We start from the raw sequence: 24,054 nt of genomic DNA, 5'->3' as shown, positions 1-24,054 counted from the left end.
GCTTGCATTGGGCTTTTGTTTCGTTCCAAAATCTGCCTCAAAACAGTGTAATTAAAAAAAATTAAATAAAAGGTAGTAGCTTGCATTGGGCTTTTGTTTCATTCCAAAATCTGCCTCAAAACAGTGTAATCTAAAAACAATTAATAAAAGGTAGTAGCTTTCATTGGGCTTTTGTTTCGTTCAAAAATCTGCCTCAAAACAGTGTAATCTAAAAAAAATTAGTAAAATGTTGTAGCTTTCACTGGGCTTTTGTTTCGTTCCAAAATCTGCCTCAAAACAGTGTAATCTAAAAAAATTAAATAAAAGATAGTAGCTTGCATTGGGCTTTTGTTTCGTTCCATTTAGCAACAGAGAGAAACTGAAAATAATGGGGCTGCAATTTTAGTGAATGGGCCTAGAGATGGACCACAAACCACTCAAGCTTCTGAGGTTTATGTTGCAAGCGAAGTCCCTCAATGGAATCACAGGTGTACAATTCACAGTTGCCTTTTATGTAAGAGGTACACTGGGGCTGCCTGCATGTCATCACAGACAATATGGATTTTGCAGCATATTACCCATGGACCATTATTCCTGGATAAATCAACAGTTCTCCCTTGCTGCCCCACCACAGATGTAGTGAAAAAGATTCTTTCTTGTTTGTATAGGCTAAAGAACTTCTTGCAGTGGGCACAAATGTCCACGATTCAATTCCCTCCCAGGCAGAGAACCAGCAACCATGTCTGGCAGTAGAAGGAGTTTGGCCAGGCAACTTTTCAAAAGTGACTCTACTTATCAAATGGCAGAGTGGGGAAGAGCTAAAATTTGGTTTCTGGGTTTTATAAATATTCAACTTGAACTTAAAACTATAAACTGAAGTAAAAACTGTTATTGTTTTACCTTTTCTTTTTCCCAAGTGAGGGAATCAAAACGAAGTGTTCCTGAAGATGCTGCTTAGGTAATGACTGAAAAAATTGAAGAGTTGGGAAGTCTTCCTGGTCTCAAAGCACACGGTGCGCCTGGGGTTTCCCAATTCTGCAGAGGCTAAAGTACTAAAGCTCCAGAACTTTCCAAGGTTAGCTGTACATGTGCCTAGAATCCCTCTAGAACATAAGAACATAAGAACAGCCCCACTGGATCAGGCCATAGGCCCATCTAGTCCAGCTTCCTGTATCTCACAGCGGCCCACCAAATGCCCCAGGGAGCACACCAGATAACAAGAGACCTCATCCTGGTGCTCTCCCCTACATCTGGCATTCTGACTTAACCCATTCCTAAAATCAGGAGGTTGCGCATACACATCATGGCTTGTACCCCATAATGGATTTTTCCTCCAGAAACTCGTCCAATCCCCTTTTAAAGGCGTCTAGGCTAGACGCCAGCACCACATCCTGTGGCAAGGAGTTCCACAGACCGACCACGCGCTGAGTAAAGAAATATTTTCTTTTGTCTGTCCTAACCCGCCCAACACTCAATTTTAGTGGATGTCCCCTGGTTCTGGTATTATGTGAGAGTGTAAAGAGCATCTCCCTATCCACTCTGTCCATCCCCTGCATAATTTTGTATGTCTCAATCATGTCCCCCCTCAAGTGTCTCTTTTCTAGGCTGAAGAGGCCCAAACTCCGTAGCCTTTCCTCATAAGGAAGGTGCCCCAGCCCCGTAATCATCTTAGTCGCTCTCTTTTGCACCTTTTCCATTTCCACTATGTCTTTTTTGAGATGCGGCGACCAGAACTGGACACAATACTCCAGGTGTGGCCTTACCATCGATTTGTACAACGGCATTATAATACTAACCGTTTTGTTCTCAATACCCTTCCTAATGATCCCAAGCATAGAATTGGCCTTCTTCACTGCTGCCGCACATTGGGTCGACACTTTCATCGACCTGTCCACCACCACCCCAAGATCTCTCTCCTGATCTGTCACAGACAGCTCAGAACCCATCAGCCTATATCTAAAGTTTTGATTTTTTGCCCCAGTGTGCATGACTTTACACTTACTGACATTGAAGCGCATCTGCCATTTTGTTGCCCATTCTGCCAGTCTGGAGAGATCCTTCTGGAGCTCCTCACAATCACTTCTGGTCTTTACCACTCAGAAAAGTTTGGTGTCATCTGCAAACTTAGCCACTTCACTGCTCAACCCTGTCTCCAGGTCATTTATGAAGAGGTTGAAAAGCACCGGTCCCAGGACAGATCCTTGGGGCACACCGCTTTTCACCTCTCTCCATTGTGAAAATTGCCCATTGACACCCACTCTCTGCTTCCTGGCCTCCAACCAGTTCTCAATCCAGGAGAGGACCTGTCCTCTAATTCCCTGACTGTGGAGTTTTTTCAGTAGCCTTTGGTGAGGGACCGTGTCAAACGCCTTCTGAAAGTCCAGATATATAATGTCCACGGGTTCTCCCGCATCCACATGCCTGTTGACCTTTTCAAAGAATTCTATAAGGTTTGTGAGGCAAGACTTACCCTTACAGAAGCCATGCTGACTCTCCCTCAGCAAGGCCTGTTCGTCTATGTGTTTTGAGATCCTATCTTTGATGAGGCATTCCACCATCTTACCCGGTATAGATGTTAGGCTGACCGGCCTATAGTTTCCCGGGTCCCCCCTCTTTCCCTTTTTAAAAATAGGCGTGACATTTGCTATCCTCCAATCTTCTGGCACTGTGGCCGTTTTGAGGGACAAGTTGCATACCTTAGTCAAGAGATCTGCAACTTCATTCTTCAATTCCTTAATAACGTGTATTACACAATATACGTGAATGCACAAGAGCACGAGGTAAAATAACAGTTTATTCCCCTGTTGGCGTCAGTTATTTCTGAAGTCTAACAAGGAAGTATCTAAACCAGTTATTGTTCTTTTGCAAAATGCGACTTACCTTTGTGACTGGCTATTTCACTGAAACTAGATTTTATGTATTTAAATGGCAAATGGCATATATGTTTACACTGTAGATCAGCTTAGTACTGAGCAAACATAATTTTCTCTGATTATAGTAATGATGTTTAGCTGAATGTGATATTGTGCGTACACTTTTGAAACATCAACAAAAATCTGAGATGAGTACTAGTAGATAATGTTTAGGCAGAAAAACGTTAACTGAATGGTGTCCATATAAGTAACTCTTTAAAAACATTGATGCAGAATTGAGAAGGCATAAACACAAATGTTTAAAATAATTTTTCATTTCTCATGTGAGGGATCAAAATGACTACAGAAAGGAAATGGTGTTTTATCCAGTCTTAGAAAGGTGGACAGAGATTCCTTTTGGTCCCAGTGAACTATTTGTATAAGGCAGTGCTTCCCAAATTTACCTGAGCCACAGCACCCCTACCCATAGCCATCCATCCCTTCCTCCATCTTTGACCCATTCCTTCCACTCCCCACCCTGTTCTGCCCAGCCCCTGCACTAACTTATCGGTGATCTAGAGGAGCTATTGCAATTGAGGGACCATTTCTTTACTTGCAGATTATCTCAACTGCCAATGCAAAACCTTAGTGAAGGTTTGCTATATTCACAGAACTCTTATGCAGGACTGCACTTATTATTATCTTACATATCACCGCAGCCTATTCGTTAGCTGGACTTGGCGTTAATTACTAGTCAGGCCCCACCCAGGGGCCTAGGAAGTGGTAATATATTTGCGAATGATGAACCAAGCAGGGTAGCTTTTTGAATTTGACCAACAGTAATTTGGTCAACATTCAGATGTTTTAAATGCAGTTCAAGCGTTTTTGGAACTGCACCCAGTGTACCAATCACCACTGGGATAGCCACTGCTGGTTTGCACCATAATCTTTGAATTTCAATTTTTAAATTCTGATATTTACTAAGTTTTTCAGGTTCTTTTTTGTCAATTCTACTATCGCCAGGCATTGCTATATCAATGATGGTCAGTTTTTTTTTCTATTACTGTGATGTCTGGTGCATTGTGTGCCAAAACTTTATCAGTTTGTATTCGAAAATCCCATTTTCTGTTGCTTTTTCTGGTTTACGCTCCAACTAATTCTTGACTGTTTTGATGTTGCAATTTCCACATAAATTCCAATGGATCATTTGAGCCACTGTATTATTATCATCATCATCATCATCATCATCACCTTTCAACAAAAAAAAGTCTACAGAGGCATTTACAGAGAAAAACAAATAAATAAAGAGGGTCCAAAGAGGGCTCACAATCTAAATAAATATCATACTTTTACACACTTATATACTGTCCAGCGTTGATTTCTGCTTATTTCTATGACATTCGATAAGATTCTTCATCAATCACATCACCCAATTAAATTATATTCTTCAGATTTTTTAAAAGATGAAGAGCAAGGCTGGATAATCAATTATATATCTTGCCTAATTCAAGATTGTCTCTAACAAAGTGAAGTACAGGATGTCCACTATCTCCAGGGGATTTCTTTCTGTTCATATTTTCTATATGAGTCAGACACTGAATGATTTCATTCAAATTAGAAAGGTTATGAATTCGTTCCTATATGTTAGATTTCTTGTACTGGTAAAACTGACAAAATTAAGATAAATACCAGGCAGGACCCAGCATTTCCATTATTTCCCCTGAAACTCTATTTGCAATTATTTCTTAACCACTCATGCCTTCAAACGTTTCCTCACACGCACTTCACATCGGTATTTTTTCCTCGGTGTGAGAAGTTATATGTAAGATGCTTATCAAAAGAGCAAATCTTTGAATTTCCTCAGTTTACAGTTTTAAAAAATATATATCGAGCAGAACAAAAGCTTATCCTGTGTAGCGCCCCCCCCCCCCAGCACTATAAGGGAAAGAGAATTGACTTCATCGGATGAAACAAATAAAACCTCTATGATCACAAATCATATGCTGGACTGATGGCAGAGCAGATTGTGTTAATTCAGATGCAGACCGATCAATAGGAGCATCTTTTATATTTCAAAGATTCAGCAAATAAGTAGTAAAGCATAATCCATAAGGACAATCTGATCTATTGCAGTAAACTGTAGCCTGCCTCAAGTCTAAGGAATTTTTCTCTTTCTTTTTTTCAATTACTGAGAAACTCACATTACTGAAACAAAATTACTACAAATTATAGTCTGCTGTTGTCAAAATACACCAAGAAAGAACTCACTTCAAGCAAACCAGTTATTTATTTAAAATCCATTAAAATGTAATATTGTAGTATGGAGAGTTAGGGCCCAATCCTATCCAATTTTCCAGCACCGATGCAGTCTTAAGAGAACAAACATTCCCTTTCCTTGAAGAGGCCTCCATGACTTTCCCCCCAAGCAGGATGCAGTGCACCCTCCCTGACTGGCATGTTCATCACTGGAAAGTTGGATAGGATTGGGCAGGAGGTCTGGTCTAGAGGGTAGAGCCTCCATTTGCCTGAAGATTAACATCCACAAGGTCGCCAGTTCGAGGCCACCGGCACCGTGCGACCTTGAAGCAGCTGGCAAGCTGCAGCTGAGCTGTTCCATCTGCTCGGAGCGTGGGAGGATGGAGGCCAGAATGCTAAACCAGATCGGAGTGTAACACCTTGAATGTAGTGGTTCTTGAAAGAAATAACCTTCTTTCAATTTGTAAAAATCCCTGCGTGGATTTAATAAGCCTGCCTATGTAAACCGCCTTGAATAAAGACCAAGAAAGGCGGTATATAAATACTGTATATTATTATTATTATTATTGGGCCCCCAATGTATTCATTCAGTTGTAGATGGGAGGAAAAGAGTTAGGCACCAAAAGCTAGGATTCAACAGGACACAATTTATTGAAAGAAGTAAAAGTAGGTGACAGGAAGAGTTCTAATCTGTCCCAATAACCTATTCAAGGAGACTAGCATAGTTAGTCAGTCATATTGTTCCCCTGGCACTCATAAGCTCAAGTATGAGGTACACCTAATGGTTTATAGCCCATTATATTTTTAAGGATAGGCAGGTGTAAAGTAAGTTCCCCAGAGTAAGATCAGTGGTTCTCACACATTTAGCACCAGGACCCACTTTTTAGAATGAGAATCTGTCAGGACCCACCAGAAGTGATGTCATGACCAGAAGTGACATCATCAAGCAGGAAAATTTTTAGCAATCCTAGGCTGCAATACTACCCACACTTACCCAGGAGTAAGTTCCATTTACTATCATTGTTATAAGAATATACATAGTAGCTTGTAAAAAGTATAGGTCTGTAACATTTCCCCAAATGCAGACACATCCCATGGTAGCATTGTCTAATAGATTAAAAATAAAATATTGAAATGAATGGGGACTCGTCTGAAATTGGCTCCCGACCCACAGTTTGAGAAACACTGCTCTAGATCACTGGTTCTCAAAATTTTTTAGCACTGGGACCCACTTTTTAGAATGACAATCTGTTGGCACCCAACAGAAATGATGTCATAAACCTGGAAGTGATGTCATAGCCGGAAGTGACATCATCAGTTTAGGCGTCAAATCTAAGCCGCAATTAGCAAAAGATCCCATTACACAACACGTTCCAGCTGTAATTTTGCATAGCTCAGAACACAAACATTCTTGGAAGTCAAAGCAGAATGCAGATTTGGATCTTTCTACCGCACAGTCCTCCACCCTTTCAGCGTCTCATCCTCCCAACCGGCAAAGCACCATGCCCCTTTCCCACCAGGAGCCTGCCCTGTCTAGCAGCTCTGTATTCTGCATTTTCAGCTCAATAGCCATTTCAATCAAGAAGGATTCCCAGACATACATCAATTCATACCCTCTTGGAAACTTACTGCATTCTCACAAGTTCCTTTGTTCAAGCTGTGTTGAAAACAAAACAACTGCAAAACCCAAACAGAACAAATAAGATCAATGTAGCATTTACCCAGGAGAAAGAACACCTGAGGGAATTTTTAAAAATCACTAATCAGGGCTAGCACACAAAAAAATTCTTCCTGTTACTTGCTGTTTTAACAAACTACTAGCCAGACCCTAGTGTGCTATTCTGGATGGGGGGGGGGGAGAGAAAGAAGGTGAGGTGAAAGATGGATTATGTTGCTTTCCTGCCTAAATTAATAGCTAATTAAAGCAGAACCAGGTCTAAAAATCTGGGATTATTACTCAGCAGGATATAAGGTAACTACAGATAGTCAAGAGAAGAAAAACTGGTCTGACTTCCAATTCAATCTTATGTCATCTACTCAGAAGTAAGTCCTCTGAGTTAAATGAAAATTACTTCCAGGTAAGCACGGACAGGGTTGCAGTTTAATTTGGTTCAGGCTGGAAGGCTGTCAGTAGTTCACTAGGCCAACAACGAAAAGCGTAGTGGAATTGATAGGAAGAAGAAGAGTGAAAAAGAAGAAAACACAAACATTTATACAGGTATAACCTAATCATCCATGTATTTTTTTTCACTGGAGGTTTTATCTCAATGCGATGAGACAGGACCTTCAAATTAAAGGAAAAAAGTCATTTAACAATAGTCCTGCTAATGGGAGAGAGGGCAGCTGGTTGATAATCCTTCAATCTTTCCAGGCACTTAGAACATCTTCACTCCAAGGCAAGCGATCTCTCCCTTCTCCCAGAGCATGTGTTTAATGCGTTACAGAATGTTAAATGGCAGTGATTATCACCTCCTCCATTCTCCCTTCCCCACACTGAGGTTCCTGGTGAAGCGAGGGATTGCCGCTTAGGAGTGAAGCCTTTCTAATCGCCTGGAAAGAGACTGATGGTCTGCTTGATGCATTACAAAGGTCAGCAAGGCTGTTTTCAAATCGCTGAGCCAGCCAAGGGTCACTGTTTTTTAAATGGATTTGCTTTAATGCAATTTTTGCCATCATGAGTTCTGGGAATGAAATCCTCACAAATAGCAAGACTCAACCTATACTCTAGAATACCCACATGTTGGTTAACCACACAGTGCCTTCATAGCATAAGACTTGATTACAAATTTGACTAAAAAAATACAACAATATAGAAATTCTCCTGGAGTAACTCAAATACCATATAAGAGAGACTACAATCTGGAACGGACAAACTCTCTTTACACACTCTTGTCTCAGATGCACATACATCTGATACAAGACCATCTGGTCTCTAAGCAAAAAAGAGTCATGTTTAGGGATCGCAAGTTGATTACCTTGATATTACTGGGTGCTGTCAGAGATCTGGGAGAAGCACTGAGTTTTCATACTGTGTCGTTACCAGGTTATTATTTACACTTACAACACAGGCCTACACACATTCTGCTTTCTTAAAAGTTAGATGTCTCATTGGGTATATTTGGGGTGCTGAATCAAAAAATGGCACCGGTTTTGCCCGACTGGTTCTAGTTTGGGGGGTACAGCATAGCCACTTTATATGCAGATACAATCAGCTTTCTCCTGAGGAAGGCATGTTTGTACTGGGGAAGGTTCAAGAATTTAGATGTGCTATAAGTGAACTAGCTGGTTATACAGTATTTAAAACCATCTACATTAAATTCATCCTGTGTGCAGTCAATCAATAAAGGATTTTTAGCGTTGTACCCTATTCCTGTTCTGGTCTGCAACTGATGAATTCTGATTCTGTGAACAATTGATGAACTGTGATTCTAGGATAATAAGGACAGCAAGATGACTATTCTTTAATGGAAACACCTTCAAAATGAGTAGGATCCCAAATTTCTTCTGCATGCTGAGCAAAACTCCGAGTAGAACACCTCTTCCACTAGCTCACAACAATTATACCCCCCGACTTCACTATAGAGGAGATAGTGCTGCTCACAGCTACTAAAGAAATAGAAACCTATATTAATATTTTTATATACTGACATAAATACAGGTGCCTTCAAGTTCTCAGTGATAACGAGACACATCACACCACTTTCTGCAGTTCTCATTTTTGTAAAACAAAAAAATCAAAATCTACAAAATCTGAGAAAAAATAAAACCATTCTCTAACACTTCTACATATTCTCTCTACATGCATGTGGCTGCCTCTGCTGACACTATACCAACTACCACTGTACCACCTAGTACACTTTTAAAACAATTAATTTATAAAAACGCACACTTGGAATAAAAATGGGTTTTTATTCCACTTTAACACTGCTTTCTACACTTCTAACTTTGGAAAACACCAAAATGCATGAAAAAATAAAACTGTTTGCACCCACCTCTACATATAAAGCTCAAATGAGCCCAGGTCTCACATGTTTATTTGTTTTTTTGTTTGTTTGTTTTACAAAAATGAGAAGCGCAGAAAGCAGTGTTAGGTGTTTCTATTTCGTTATCACTGAAAAAACCCACTGCTACTTTACACCAATCCAATCCCTTTTTGAGATTTCAGGAGAACATCTTTTTTGTTTTTAATCTAAACCAGGTGTTCCTAAACTTTCAGTTGCCAGTGTCACATCACTCAGGCTGCAGCCTTATTAATTAATTATTAATTAACAGTATTTATATACCGCTTTTCAACTGAACGTTCACAAAGCGGTTTACAGAGAAAAATCAAATAACTAAATGGCTCCCTGTCCCAAAAGGGCTCACAATCTAAAAAGATGCCAAGGAATACCAGCAGACAGCCACTAGAACAGACAGTGCTGGGGTGAGGTGGGCCAGTTACTCTCCCCCTGCTAAAAAAAGGAGCACCCACTTGAAAAAGTGCCTCTTACCCAATTAGCAGGGGTTAAATGCGTACTTACCTGGGACAATTGGCCTTACTCCTGAGTAGACATGCATAGGATTGTGCTGTATGTCTTGCTACTATGGTGGGCCAGATAAAGTCAATAATGGAAAATAATTTATGCATTTTCTACATAACTAAAGATGTTCACAACATGCAAACAATATCTGCAGCTGCAGGGCTGCTTGCTTGCTTGCTTGCTTGCTAGCTAGCACTCTCTCTCTCTCTCTCTCTCTCTCTCTCCCAGCTGGGCTCTCAGAAAAAGCAGCTCAGCCCTGCAAATGTGCTGTTTGCCCTTGTATGTGTGTTTTTTCTTTAAACATAGAAGCAATAGGGGCACCAGATCAGAACTGGGACTATGGCATGTAGGGAGAGGTTAGTCTTGGTACCAAAGGCAGCTCCCTACCAGGGCAGAAAGAAGCTTGGGGTGTGGGTGCTTTGGTGTTAAACCTGATCATGCCCTGATTGCTATTTAAAAAAAAAAAAAAAAAGAAAGCCCAGAAGTCTGAACTATGCGTTTAACATCACATGTAGCTTGGCTGTGAGTCAAGTATGTAGATCAATAAATAAAGGAATACGTGGAAGATATAATCTTTCTTTGCCTAGAAAATACAAACATTTAAAACCTTAACATTTTTAGAAATGCCACATCAAAGCTTCACACAGTTGCAATTAAAAATTATATTACATTTTACACAAAAACTTGCAAGACAATTATACCATTCATTTACCACTGATTATCAACGGAAAATCTCAATTAGAGTTCAAATGAAAATAATCCTAAATGCATTTAATATTGTGACAGCTGCCTTCAAATACCCATGTAACTCACAGTAGTGTAAAGCCCAATAAATACATAAAATAGAGTTTTGGAAGACCCATATCAGCCTCAAGCAAAAGTGATGTTTTTGAGGGTACAAACTGTTGGCGAAAAAAGGGGTAGGACCCTCTGACCTTTGTCAATCCTTGCATAACATTGAACGTGAAAGGCTGTAAAGCAGGGTTGTCCAACATGTGGCCCACAAGGCCCTTTTCGGTCACCCTGCCACAGCCATTACCCACAGCCTCTTCCCACTTCAGCAGCTTTTTTTTATTTCCGTGCCACATCGTTCCAACTTCTCCTTTGGAGAAAGAGAAGCCGGAACAGCACCACAGAGGGATCAAAAAGACTCACCGCACTCACTGCTGCCTCTGCCCCCTTCTGACTGAACCTGCCAAGTGACTTCAGCAGCTCAGAACATCACCACCAATTACTTCTGCATCTGTGCAGTGGGGGGAGGAGTGATGCCAGGGTCATATGACCCACCCGGGTGTCAGACGCTGGACTCCCCTGTTGTAAAGCATTAAGCTCTAAAGCTGTTCTGCACTGAATTAAAAAGAAATTAAGATGTATAATGGAACTAAAGGTAATGTGTAGTTTGGATGTATTTAAAAGATCCTGGGATCAATTTCTAGCATTTCCACTTAAAAGAATCTCAGGCAGCACAGCTCGGACAGATTTCTGCCTTAGACCCTAAAACGTCAGATTTACAGGAATATAAACTTCACCACAATTTACTTAAATATATACCAGAACAAAATTTGAAAAAAAAAACAGACTAACTGGGCATATAGGCAGGAGTTTTCCAGAGGCATCAAAGCAGTAGGAAAACATTTTATGGTGCACAAGTTCCTCTTTGAAGGTTTCCAAAGCTTGCAAACTCTGCTTGACCCAAACACACAGTAATGCAGGAAAAGAGATGTATTGCTCTACTATAATGCCTTCAAGTTTTTTCAAAGCTACTGTCTGTACACAGCCGAGGTTTCTTGTCAAAACTACCGCTTAGAGAATTTTTTTTAAAATTCCAATAAATCTGAGATGCATTTAAATAGACAATTTACAAATGCATTAAAATTTACAATTCACAGTAGAGGTGGACGTGATACACTGTGAAGTTTTATTAAGTGATATTTACCATAGCACTCACTCATCTGTTTTGAATGAGTGTATTTAAATGAGTCTTTAATACCAAATACTGCTGAATTTCATTTACTTTCCTTCCATTCACTGCTGATGCACCTGAGCTTCAGATGTCACACGAAGATAGCATTTTATTTAATGACAGCATTTTTATTCAAACAGCTCTCACTGCTTGAATTTAAAACAATTTTCATTACACTTAGAAAACCTGAGGGAAAATAATGTGTTTAAACTACACTGATTTTTAATTAGCATTTCACAAACTGCGTTTATGGTGAATGTTTGCATTATGCCTTTATCAAATTATATTTAAAGAAAACACTTGAAACAATGGGTTGTTACTGCTGTACGAATACTACTGCGAAATGTTCATGGAAATTGGATGTACACCTACAGTGAAGTAAAAACAGCGCAAAAGGTGAGACCTCTTCCAAAACAAGGATTTTTCACTAAACGTGAGCTGTTCCTAATCTGCACTCCACAGAACCTTACTCAAGTCAGAAGCTAGTACCAATTTATTACCAGACCCAAATCCTGTAATGAGTATCTGGCAAAGCAAACCCAGCATCTGGGAAGACATTTTCTTTACAAATAGAACTAGCCGACACAGCTGCACAGAGCATGGATCAGCAAATAATCCATCCCTAATTTTTAAAGACTTATACTGAGTAAATTTATTTCCTCACTGCGGGGTGCAGCTCCTACTCATTCCAGTTTATATTTTCCACCCATGATTTCTTATTAACTGCCACACTCAGCCAGAGTACTGAGCAAGTGTTCAATCAATACTTTCCAAACACTTGTTCAGCAGGCAGAAGGAGTCTTTTAGGGGGAAAAAGTGGATACATTTTCAACCACAAGTTATAACTAACGTTCTGGGGTATATTTACTCATTTTCATTTGTTTCTTGTAGAATGGGTAGCACAGAAATTGAACAACTTGCACCACACTGCTAAACACATTTTTGTGGAGCCAAATATCCGCAGAAGTAATGGAACGTGTGCATACATACATTTGGAATGAGATTCAGAAGAAGATTCATCTGGCAATATGGCAAAACTAAGAACAACTTTTATGCTACTAGAGATTTCCTTGAGGCTGAAAAAACACACAGAAAGGTAGTTGTTACACTAGGGAACATTCTTTGAGCCAATGGCTTCCATCATATCTAGAGCTACAATATAAGGACAGCAATGAACATGAAAGAAAAATACAATCCCATGGTTCGATTCTACAAAGTCTGAAACAGCAGGTGCACACAACTTAAAAAAAAACAACAAAATACTGTATAAATCGACTGAAAATTATCACCTTGTCCTTTTTGCTCACTGAGTCTTTAAAAACCAGATCTTTACCAAGATGCAGTCTTGGTGGAATAATTCTGCTAGGTTATTTTAACTATTTAAATAAGCAATCAGGCCATGAAACAATTTATTAGTGCTTTCACCTTGATTTCCCATTATCACATCCCTGAAAGTTTACTTCAGTTGATCATAAAGCAAAAATTATCCTTCAGTAAAAAGCAAATTTCTGACTGCCAGGTTTTATATAAAAAAAATACATGAATACTGTTGGTAGTTTAGATGACTCAGCTGAAGGTATGTGTGAAGCAGGAGGTGCTTGTTCATGTGATATATGATAGAATGAGAACAGATACATATGTATTCAATGATTCCAGATGTATCATCTTCTAATCTTTGCCCAGTTACAACATTGTTGAAAATAATATTGCCAATTATACTGACCTTGAACCTTTTACTTTTTCCACCTCAAGATGTTTACTTCCTATTGCTGATGGTACATTTCTTTTTGAAGTGTTGAATATTAAATATCTAGCACCATCTAAATAAAAACTATTTTGCTCCCTCAGACAATTTTCAGCCATAGTTGCTAGTCTGAGTAAAACTAAGTTGGTGTGTGTGTGTGGGGGGGGGGGGGGACAAACCTCTAACACAGCAATGGGTCTCTAGTGTTCCAAGAATACATAACAGCAACAAATTGCTCTCCCAAAAGAAGAATGCAGGTCTTACATGAAGTGGAACAATTAATTTCACGCTTGTCATCCCAGCCTCAATAATGTGTTGATTTGAATCAGATATTTGTGGTGCGTTACTCCATGCAGCGGACAGGCTTGATGCCTCCTGAGCCAACGCACTGCAATGATGGCTACCATTGTAAAACAATCCATCAATAAGAGTAATTACAGTATTGATCAAAACGGTTGGCTGTTTCGTATCAGAATCAATTCGGAGGAGTTGCAAGAAACAGAAATGTCTAATGGACTATTCCATCACTAGTCACCGCAGCAACTGAAACAGCTAATATTCTAGAAAGCTCTTAATAATTACTCATTGACTCTAGATTTCTGCTCCAGTAGCAAACAATACATACCCTGCTTATTGTTGCTTAAAAGTCAACGGTTGAAATAAGGTCAGAATGCAAATTTATAAAGTGCTCTGATTTGTACAACAACAACAACAAAAAAGGTGAAAAATGCCTTACGTTTTTAGTATTCTGTTAATCAGAGAACTAATTATATTTCTGCTATGTTACATTGTTTCCAAGAGAGGAGACGCATTCTAGATGGAGACAGCTCATTTTACAGTGGTTGCTCTTTCAGTGTTTTCTCAACAGGCAACGCAAACTGCATTAGATTCTAAATGTAAACAAGAGAAAGCGCAGTGCCATTAATGTGAAATGTTTGTGTAAATGTAACTGGATTACAGAGTGGGATGACACACCTCCACCTCCGGATGCTGAATCAGAAACTCCAGAGAGCAGATGCCCAGTACTTCCTATTAATCTGAACTCAACCTTTCTATCCAAATAATGTTGAAACACACTTTCTCTTAGGGCCAAACTATATGTTAAGTGCATCTTCGAACTATTTTTTGAAAAGTTTCCGGCTGTAGGGAGCAGAGAAGTGGTAAAGAGATGGAGGATTTACTTTTTCTTTTGCAGGCTCTCCCCCCCATCTCTCTCTCTCTCTCTCTCACTCTCTCTCTCTCTCTCTCTCACACACACACACACACACACACACCTTTTTCTCCTCAAAAAAAAGTAACTATTTTCCCCTCCCTAGAGGAGAAAAAGCCGCACAGAGAAGATTTTTAATAAATAAAGCATTAAGCATCTTCTCTTTTTCTACCCCTTCCCACCATTTTTTCCACTCTTAGCCACATATTCCCAGGCTGCTTTCACACAGATTGCAAGACAACAGAGAAGAATATTGCAACATTGTCCTACTTCCCTGAGCAAGGAGAAGTTCGAGATGCAACACTTGCCAGATTTTGGTTTTCTTTGGAAAACAGATTGCTGGACACTTACAATATCGTCGTAAAATTTTCATTTACAAAAATACAGGTTGAGGTTTCGAGGGAGGTAGATAGCAGAGCACTTCCTACAAGCCACATTAATTCCTCAGAACAGTCCTACCCCCTATACATGTTTACTCAGAAGTATGTCCCATTTTGTCCAATGGGGCTTACTCCCGAGTACGTGGGTTCAGGATTGCTGCCTCAGTGTGCTTCAGTTCTTGGCTTGTTCCATCTTCTCCATTCAATCTATCCGGCCGGATGATGGCCGGATCCCAAAGGATCTCCTCTATGGAGAACTCGTGCAAGGAAAGCGCCCTATAGGTAGACCACAGCTGCGATACAAGGACATCTGCAAAAGGGATCTGAAGGCCTTAGGAGTGGACCTCAACAAGTGGGAAACCCTGGCCTCTGAGCGGCCCGCTTGGAGGCAGGCTGTGCAGCATGGCCTTTCCCAGTTTGAAGAGACACTTGGCCAACAGTCTGAGGCAAAGAGGCAAAGAAGGAAGGCCCATAGCCAGGGAGACAGACCAGGGACAGACTGCACTTGCTCCCATTGTGGAAGGGATTGTCACTCCCGAATTGGCCTTTTCAGCCACACTAGACGATGTTCCAAAACCATCTTTCAGAGCGTGATACCATAGTCTCTCGAGACTGAAGGTTGCCAACATTATTCAATCTATCCCTGTTTGTATCCTATTCTGAACAACTTAACCATCACTTTGTGCTCAGAAATTGAGTTGCTTCATGTTCTGAGTAGCTTCAGTCTCTTATTACACTAAAAGCAACCATGGTTGGAGGAAGGCAAGGAGAAGAACATGAATCATCTTTTATGTTTACCATCATTAACAACCATTAGTGATCATTAACAACCTTCAACTGGCCTCTTGAATTATTAGTCAAAGAAAGCAATGCCCAACAAGAATTCACGAATGCAAACTAGACACTTTATAAAACAAGGGCCATGATTTAGCTTAAATAAAGCACATTTAATTGTCACTGGTTTCAGCCAGAGTGAGTTAAGCACATGTTGAAGTTTTTCATTAAAATTAACTGTACTTAAAATGGGTTTGACTTTGGCTGCACCATGCTCAAGAAGTTCTCTTTATACAAAAGATTTCCCACATTTCTAGTTCATACTTTACCTTCAACTACAGCTTGGGAGCCAAATTCGGTGCACCGCAAGATTTTATCCAGCCCATGGCACACACAGTGGTTGGGAAATCTTAACCTTCCGGCCTGCAGCAACCTGCTGATGTGCTCGGTCAGTGGTTTTCAGACTGGGGTGTCGCAGCGCCCCAGCCTAAGAGCCCTGGGTGTTCTCACTTAAGGTTTCACGATCGTGATACAGGAAGTGGTCACGATCGTCTTCTGTGCTGTGTGGGGAGGTCTGCTGAGGCTGGCACTGGGCGCCCCCAACCCCCGGGAGGCTGCTGCAGGCAGGGCTGAGTGGCAGCACCCAGATCAGAGGTGCGATGCTGGGCATCATGTCTCTGCCTTCCCCCACCCCCACCCCCGCTGCCTGCAGCAAATACTTAGTGGCTCTCAAACTCTCCCAGAGAGTTTGAGAAGCACTGCGCTAGGTAACCGCAGAGCCCTGTGTCAGGGAGATGCTTCTGCAGACGATTGCCCCAGAAGGCTATGAGACTGCAGGGATTCCCTTAAGCCAGGAATTCCCAAACTTGTAAAATCATATTATGCTGATTAGAAAAAAGGATCCAAGTAAAACTTATTCATTCATTCATTTGAATTTTAAATATTATTTATTTGTATAAAACTGATTTTTTTTTACCCCCAAACATGTGTAAAATACGTTGCCCTTATACTGAAAGGTTTGAAGACCCTGCCTTAAACTGTGCCAGATGTAAATAATTCAAATGAATGGGGAACTTTTAACTCAGCACCTGCAACATTTTCCAGAGGAAGCAGTACAGCATGACAGGTGCTTAGATAATACATTACAACTTGCTGATGACATATAAACCAGAACACCCACTGAATATGTACAATGGAATGTACTGATTGCTGCTTAGCACAGTTCCTAGTTAACACTAACCTGTCAACCATAAGTACTGGCTACCACAATGACACGCTCAAGATCAAACAAATCATGGAACTAGTTCCATGATCTCAAGGGGCCTTTTGTAATTTCTTCTTAGAACAGTATCAAACTATGCTACATGGCCAACTAATTTTGAACAGTTACAAAATACTTTGCGATATACTCTGGCAATGAGATGTACAAGAAAAGTCAAAGATCTATTTGAGGCCCACACCAGTCCCTAAGCCTAAGCAGTTCTTTAGATTTCAACCAGTCTGTCTTAACTGAATCGCTCAACCTTACTAATGTATATTGCATGTTTTGGTCTCAGAAACAGAATGCACGACAATCACAATGTGCACATGTCTGCCACTCAGGAGAAAATACTGCACTGCAGCCCCAATTTCTTTTCTATGTGTGATGGGGAACAGAAGCAAGACCTTAACCCACCTGGCCACATGGCATTCTTCTCCTGCCTCCAAAGTTCCTCGCCATTCACATGGAGATGAAATGTTTGAAATACAGGGATGGTGTATCCGTGGATCTCGTATCCACAGATTCACTTAACCACAGATGCAGGAGGGCCCTCCACCCCCACTCCTGGGCTTCCCCAGCCTCCCTATGCTTTTTCAGGCATTAAAAACCACTTCTGGATTTGATGAAAAACCAGAAGTTCCTTTTTCCTTTAACCTATCATTCTGAGGCCTAGCAGAGGAGGACACATGCAGCCTCTGCGAAACTCAGAATACCCTCTGGAGGAGAGGGGAGAACAGCTCACCTCCAGAGGGTGGAGGGAGATGTCCGCCATATCCACAGATTCACATATCCACAGGGGATTCTGGAACTAAGCCCCATGGATACAGGGCGCGCCTGTACTCAATGCATGCAGAGGACCAATTCAAGTGATTGATTTCCCAAATTAAACCTAGGAATTTACCATAAGATTTGAGCCTACATTCACTGGTCTATATAGACATAGACTCAACTGGAAAATTACACCCATGTGGGAACAGACTGGGGCATCAGAGGCAAAGCAAGTATGCCATATGAATAGGCAGTGGGAAAGACACAGTCCCACTTCTGTTCCCAGTCTTATGTAGAGAAGGAACAGAGGTGGCATTGTCCCATTCTGCCCTAGTCTCAGCATTGAAAAAAACTGTACAGTAGATCCCCACTTTTCAACAGCTTCACTTTATGATCAAATCACTTTACAGTGGACTCCTGGTGGTAATACAAGGTTCGGTATTTGTTGTTACTCACTTTGCGATAGGATTGCTAAATACTGATTGCTGCCAAGAGAAACTCACGAGTGATAGATAAGCCAAATAACCGATGTGAACGCAAGCATTCGGTAGCATCTCGGCCAACACCAATGTTTTCAACATTGTGGATGTGTGTACTGAGGGATGGGATAAAGCCTTGTAATCTGTGTTTTATCATTACAACATTGTGTTCACCATGTCATACCATGGCCTCTAAAGCAGTGGTTCTCAAACGTTTTAGAATGATAATCTGTCAGGACCCACCGGAAGTAATGTCATTAATCTGGAAGTGATGTCATGGCTAGGAGTGACATCATCAAGCTGGAAAAAAATTAACAATCTTAGGCTGCAATCCTATCCACACTTATCCAGGAGTAAGCCCATCATTGTTTTAGAGCGTAATCCTAACCAACTTTCCAGCACTGGCACAGCTTTGCCAGTGGGGCATGTGCTGCATCCTACAGTTTGGGGGCAGTCACAAAGACCTCTTCAAGGTAAGACAATGTTTGTTCCCTTACCTCAGAGTTGCATTGCCCTTATGTCAGTGCTTGAAAGTGGGTTAGGACTGCGCCCTAAAGCAAATACACCGTAGCCTGTTAAAAGTACAGATCTCCCCAAATACAATCACATAACCTGTTGGTATTAAGCCTAATAAACTAAAAAATAAAATATTGAAATGAATGGGGAAATGAACCATCTGAAATTGGCTCATGATCCACCTAGTGGGTCCCGACCCACAGTTTGAGAAACAGTGCTCTAAACAGCGCAGTAGGCACCTTTTCAATCACCTTTTAGAAAGGAAAATAGCTTAGTTCTGTGGCAGAAAATTCAACTTCTGAAGTCAAATGATCAAAATCCAAACATGATTCCAAATGATCAACATCCAAAAATGTTGGATGTTGGAACCTACATCCCGCGAATGTCTTATCTGGGCTGTACATTAAAACCTAAAATATACAGGCTATGTATTTGGCTTAGTCCGTATCATATGATGAAACCCTTGTTCAGTTAATATTCAAGGCATGCACAGGTTTTCTTCTGTCATATACTGGAAAGTGATTAGAATGTTATTAATACCTTGCAGCTGGCTGAATTTAGAAAGTTCTACTGTTTAATGTGCATCACTATAAATTACTCATGTAACAGAATTCTCAGTCACTCTTTACAAAAAGTATAATCTCCCTTCTCTTGCCTTAAAAGGTGTTCCACAGAATTCATCAAACTTTCAAATCTGACAGTGATTCATCTGCAACAGTTAAAAACTGAGCCCATTCATACAAAAATGCTGTACTGAACTGAAAAGGAATTTGATCACTGCCACTTCCATGCTTACGTTGACATCAATGCAGATCAAGCTATACAACTGTGCTCAACATAAAACACACACAAGGCCAGTACACCAAGACCTGCAAAACTGAATCCAAAGACATTTCAAGGTCTGTTTCTTAAATGCAGTCCACCATATCACATGGAGAACCACTGAATCTGAAGGAACTTTCAAAAGCAGACGGTGATGCCATAAGATAATCTACTCTTGAAAAGAAGCATGTGTACACATACACACACAGCATTCCCAAAATTTTGGCAATTTGTTGAAGTAGGATATTCATTTTTTCAGTTTATATCTTCTCTTTTACAAAACCCCAAAAGGGCCTACAAAATGTAAAAACATGTTTAAATCATTACAAAATATTCTGTGTGTGCGCGTACACGCATGTGTTTATCCAGAATCCATCCTAGAGTGCTGCTGGCATCCCAAATAGCTTCATTGGGCAAGAGGCACTTTTTCAAGTGGGTGCTCCTCTTTTTAGCAGGGGGAGAGTAACTGGCCCACCTCACCCCAGCACTGTCTTTTCTAGTGGCTGTCTGCTGGTGTTCTTTTTGCATCTTTTTAGATTGTGAGCCCTTTTGGGACAGGGAGCCATTAGTTGTTTGATTTTTCCCTGTAAACCGCTTTGTGAACTTTTAGTTGAAAAGCGGTATATAAATACTGTTAATAATAATAATAATTGGTGGCCCTAGATCCAAAGGCAAAAGTGGCCCTAGATCTGGCAGAACCCTGGTTCAACTGCTGGGTCCTAGAGAGAAGGCAACAGGAACTGCAGCAGAACGAAGAGGCAGACAGTTGGGAGAAATGGTGCACCAAGGCTGTAGTCATAACAATAGCAGCGACAACAGATCCAGCCTAGATCAGATGTCCTATGAGAAGGGGCTTTTGGGTACATGCATGGTGTTCTCATTCATTGTATAAGAGGGAGAAGGCCGATGACGAGAGAAAGTTTTCAGTCAGGCTTTGGCTTACAATGGCTGATATGGTACATCTGAAGGAGAAGAAAAGGGTGACAAAAGAACTCCCTTTCCTCATGCAAACTGAGGCCAAAGTATGGGGTTGCAGGGCAAGCACACATGGATGGGAAGACTCAGGGCTGCTGTTTTCCCTTGGATGCCAAGTGATCATGCCTTGATTCCCCCTGATCATGCTAAGAATGGCAGGGAGAAGCAGCTCTGTTCCACGTGCTTCTTCCACCTCACCATTGGTCAACATTCCTTTGGCCGGTCCTTCTCCAGACAGCTCTTTTTCTCTTTTCATATAAGGAGCTGCAGAAAGGAAGCTGCACAAGCGGGACAAAGTTTCTCACAAGGTCTCACACTCTCTGATGAAATCCCCCCCCATGCAAACTGTGGCATCATCCAAGAGCAGGGTTGTTTCTCCAAGCTTACTTGCTACTCCTTGAACAGACCCTTCCCAGTCAAGAACCAGTGGCAGAGGGCTTTGGCCTCTGCATTTCTGCTTGGAAGGAAAGAGCGGAGCAGCAGCAGTTCCATTCAGCCCAGTAGGAAGCACTACCCCTCAAATGTGTGACATGATCTAGGGACAGGGTTAGTTCTTTGGGCTAATCCACCCAAAGAGGATGTGGTGTGCAGGGAGGTTGGATGAGAAGACAGGTTCATTGGCGAGGGTCTCAGTCGGAGACAGGTCTCTTGACACATGGGCTTTTTTTATCCCTTTGCCTGTTCCTTTGCCCCTTGTCTGAACCGGGTGGGTCTGCTGTCATATTCTTGTGGTGTTTGGGAGGTTGTGATGTTTAGGAGGAGGAGATTGTGTATGGTTCTGGGGCTGCTGGGATGAAGTGCAGTGGAAACTGTTCAGTGGTGTTGGTTTCTGTGTTTGAGTCAGGTTCCTGATGGAGCCATGTCTTTGGAGCACAGAGAGGGAGAAATTGTGCCACTATCAGACAGATCAGGGGAGATCTGGTCCTTCTCACAGCCTTTTGATCAGTAGTCACTACTAACAACCTCCCTGGCCTGAAGGTGTTTAATGACCTCAAGAGCACCTCATCGAGGATTTAATCCTCAGATGGTGTGTGTAATGGAAACCTGGTAAGACTTGGCAGGTGAGGTGAGATTAGTCTCGGCCAGCTTCCTGGGTACAGTTTCCAGGTTCCGAAGTACTGCTGCAGAAAAGAGAGAGAAAAAGAAAACACCTCCATTGTGTTTCATGAATGGCCAGGAGAGAAGAAAGAAAACAAAGGTTTTGCAGTCATGGATAGAGCAGAGTGCATTCCAAACTGCAAATGAAACATTATTTGGAGAAAGAAAACTAACTTACTGAGATCCTCTAATTTAAGGTCAACTTAGAGAAAGAATTGATCAAACAAAACTGGGAAGAGCTCTCTGAAATAAAAATTATTCTACATCTAGCAACAGTTCAAAGCAAAAAATAAGCAGCAAGTAATAAACAGTGAAGCTGAAACGTACTGACTTTCAGCAAGTTCAGCCATGCCAAGATCCCTTTCCTAACTGGGCAAAGAGGCACCTTTCAAAGTGGTATCTTCTTCTGTTTTGCAGGGGGAGAGCAACCGTTCCTCTTCACCCCAGCATGGTTTCTTTTCCAGCAGCTGTCGCTGGTGTTTCTTCAGTATTTTTTTAGATTGTGAGCCATTTGAGGACTGGGAGCCATTTAATGATTCATTTTACTAATGTAAACTGCTTTATGAACTACTCCTATTGAAAAGTAGTATATTATCATTATTGCAGAGACATGCAGCACACCACAGAAGAGTAGGATACAACCTCCTCTTAAGATAACAATCTGTGCTAAGTTGAAACTACAAAGGTAAAAAGGGAGCTGTTTTCCATTGCTCATTTGTTGAATTCCATTCTCATGGAGACTTAACATCTGAGTCTGAATAGTTACCCAGAGCAATACTGTACAACATTTTGTGTTTTGTTTTAATTTCAATGGGCTGTTGGTGATACAGTAACACTTTAATATTTGCCAAGGTTAATTAGATTGTGAGCCCTTTTGGAACAAGAGACCATTTAGCTAGTTGATTTTTCTCTGATACCTTTGTGAACTTGTTTTGTTGAAAAGCGGTGTATAAATATTTTTAATAATAATAATAATAATAATAATAATAATAATAATAATAATAATAATAATAATAATAATAGAACTCACACACACATATATGTTCCTTCAGGATGGAGCAGGCAACAAACCATATCATTTCATATAAAACAACACTACCATTTCATAGACCAAGAAAGCTCACTTATTCCTGCTGGGAGTCAGAAGGTGTACATCAGCAGGTACTTCAACTACCAGTCCTCAGGGAGATCTGATTGTACCCTTCTGCAGAGAAAATTACTATGCTACAAGCCAGACACAAACTATCAGCACTTATAGGGTGGGAAAGCAGTGACAAAAAGGTTAAAAGACTTAGCACAGCATGATATCAGACTGTCAGATCTTTGTAAGAATTTCTTCTTTGCTCTTGTTGCTTATGTCTTCCCATCAGACCAAATCAGACAAAAGCATCCTTTCAGACAGCCAGGTTAGAAAAGGATTAACCTTTCCTAAATGCTTAAAACACAGAGAGCAAAGACACAATTGATAATATGCACAGCAACTGAGATTTTGCAAAACCAGTAACATTTAAGTAGAACAAAAAAGGTTCCTTGATGCATATTTTGACAGATTTCTCTTCTTCATACAAGGGGTACATATTAATGAAGACAGCTTTGCTTATCACATCAGTTAGTATGCCCAGAAAGAGAAGTGCGGTATTACCTTAAAAATGACCTAATAAACTGGGTTGAGAGATATTAGACCCCAGGAAAATTTCTTCTTCAACTTCCTCTTTTGCTTATCCACCTGGAAATGCTGGAGCCACAACCCCGAGTCTCAAGTCTAGCTCCCCCCCCCCCAATTTGAGTTGAAACAAGTCACAATAGGCAGCCTTCGGAACTCATCCAGAGGCATTTTTTGAGTTAGACTGGAGTTAGAGTCTTTCGGAAAAGTGGGTCAGCATATGAGGCAGTTGCAGCCCCGCAGTAAAAAAAAAAACAACAGAGGTGTTGGGGCTGCGTGTCAGAGTTCTCATTTAACACTCCTTGGATGTTCCCATCCCATCTGCCATCAGCAATGTCTATGTGAAGTCTTTCACTTCAATCAACCGACATCTGAGTTTTCATTTCATTTATCAAGGCAAAAAAGTTGTGCTGCGTTCTCTGAGTGAATGCAGCAATGCAGAAAAGCGATTGGTTCCTTTTGTACCCCAGTGACAACCCCCCCCTTCACATCACAACTTCCAATTCCACCCCCAGAAGGAGCAGCAAACAGCACACCATGGACTGACCAACAGGGAGGGAGGGAAGCATCTGAGCTCAGCAAAGCACAAAGGGATGGGCAGCACAAGCAAGTGAGGGGATAGAAGCAGGGAGTGGGAGGAAGGGTCGCCAAGCAGCAGCCAGAAGTCGGACCACCCAAACCTTTGCAGCTGTACTCAGAAGTCTGAGCCTCATTGCTGTCCATGGGGCTTCCTCCCAGGTAACTGTGGAGGAGGAGAGGACTACACATTCATTCTCCTCTCCCTTGACCAGAGA

The sequence above is a fragment of the Tiliqua scincoides genome, chromosome 2 (assembly GCF_035046505.1).
Source record: "Tiliqua scincoides isolate rTilSci1 chromosome 2, rTilSci1.hap2, whole genome shotgun sequence".
NCBI lineage: Eukaryota > Metazoa > Chordata > Lepidosauria > Squamata > Scincidae > Tiliqua > Tiliqua scincoides.
The sequence above is the reverse complement of the archived record's forward strand: the minus strand, read 5'-3'. Positions refer to the sequence as shown.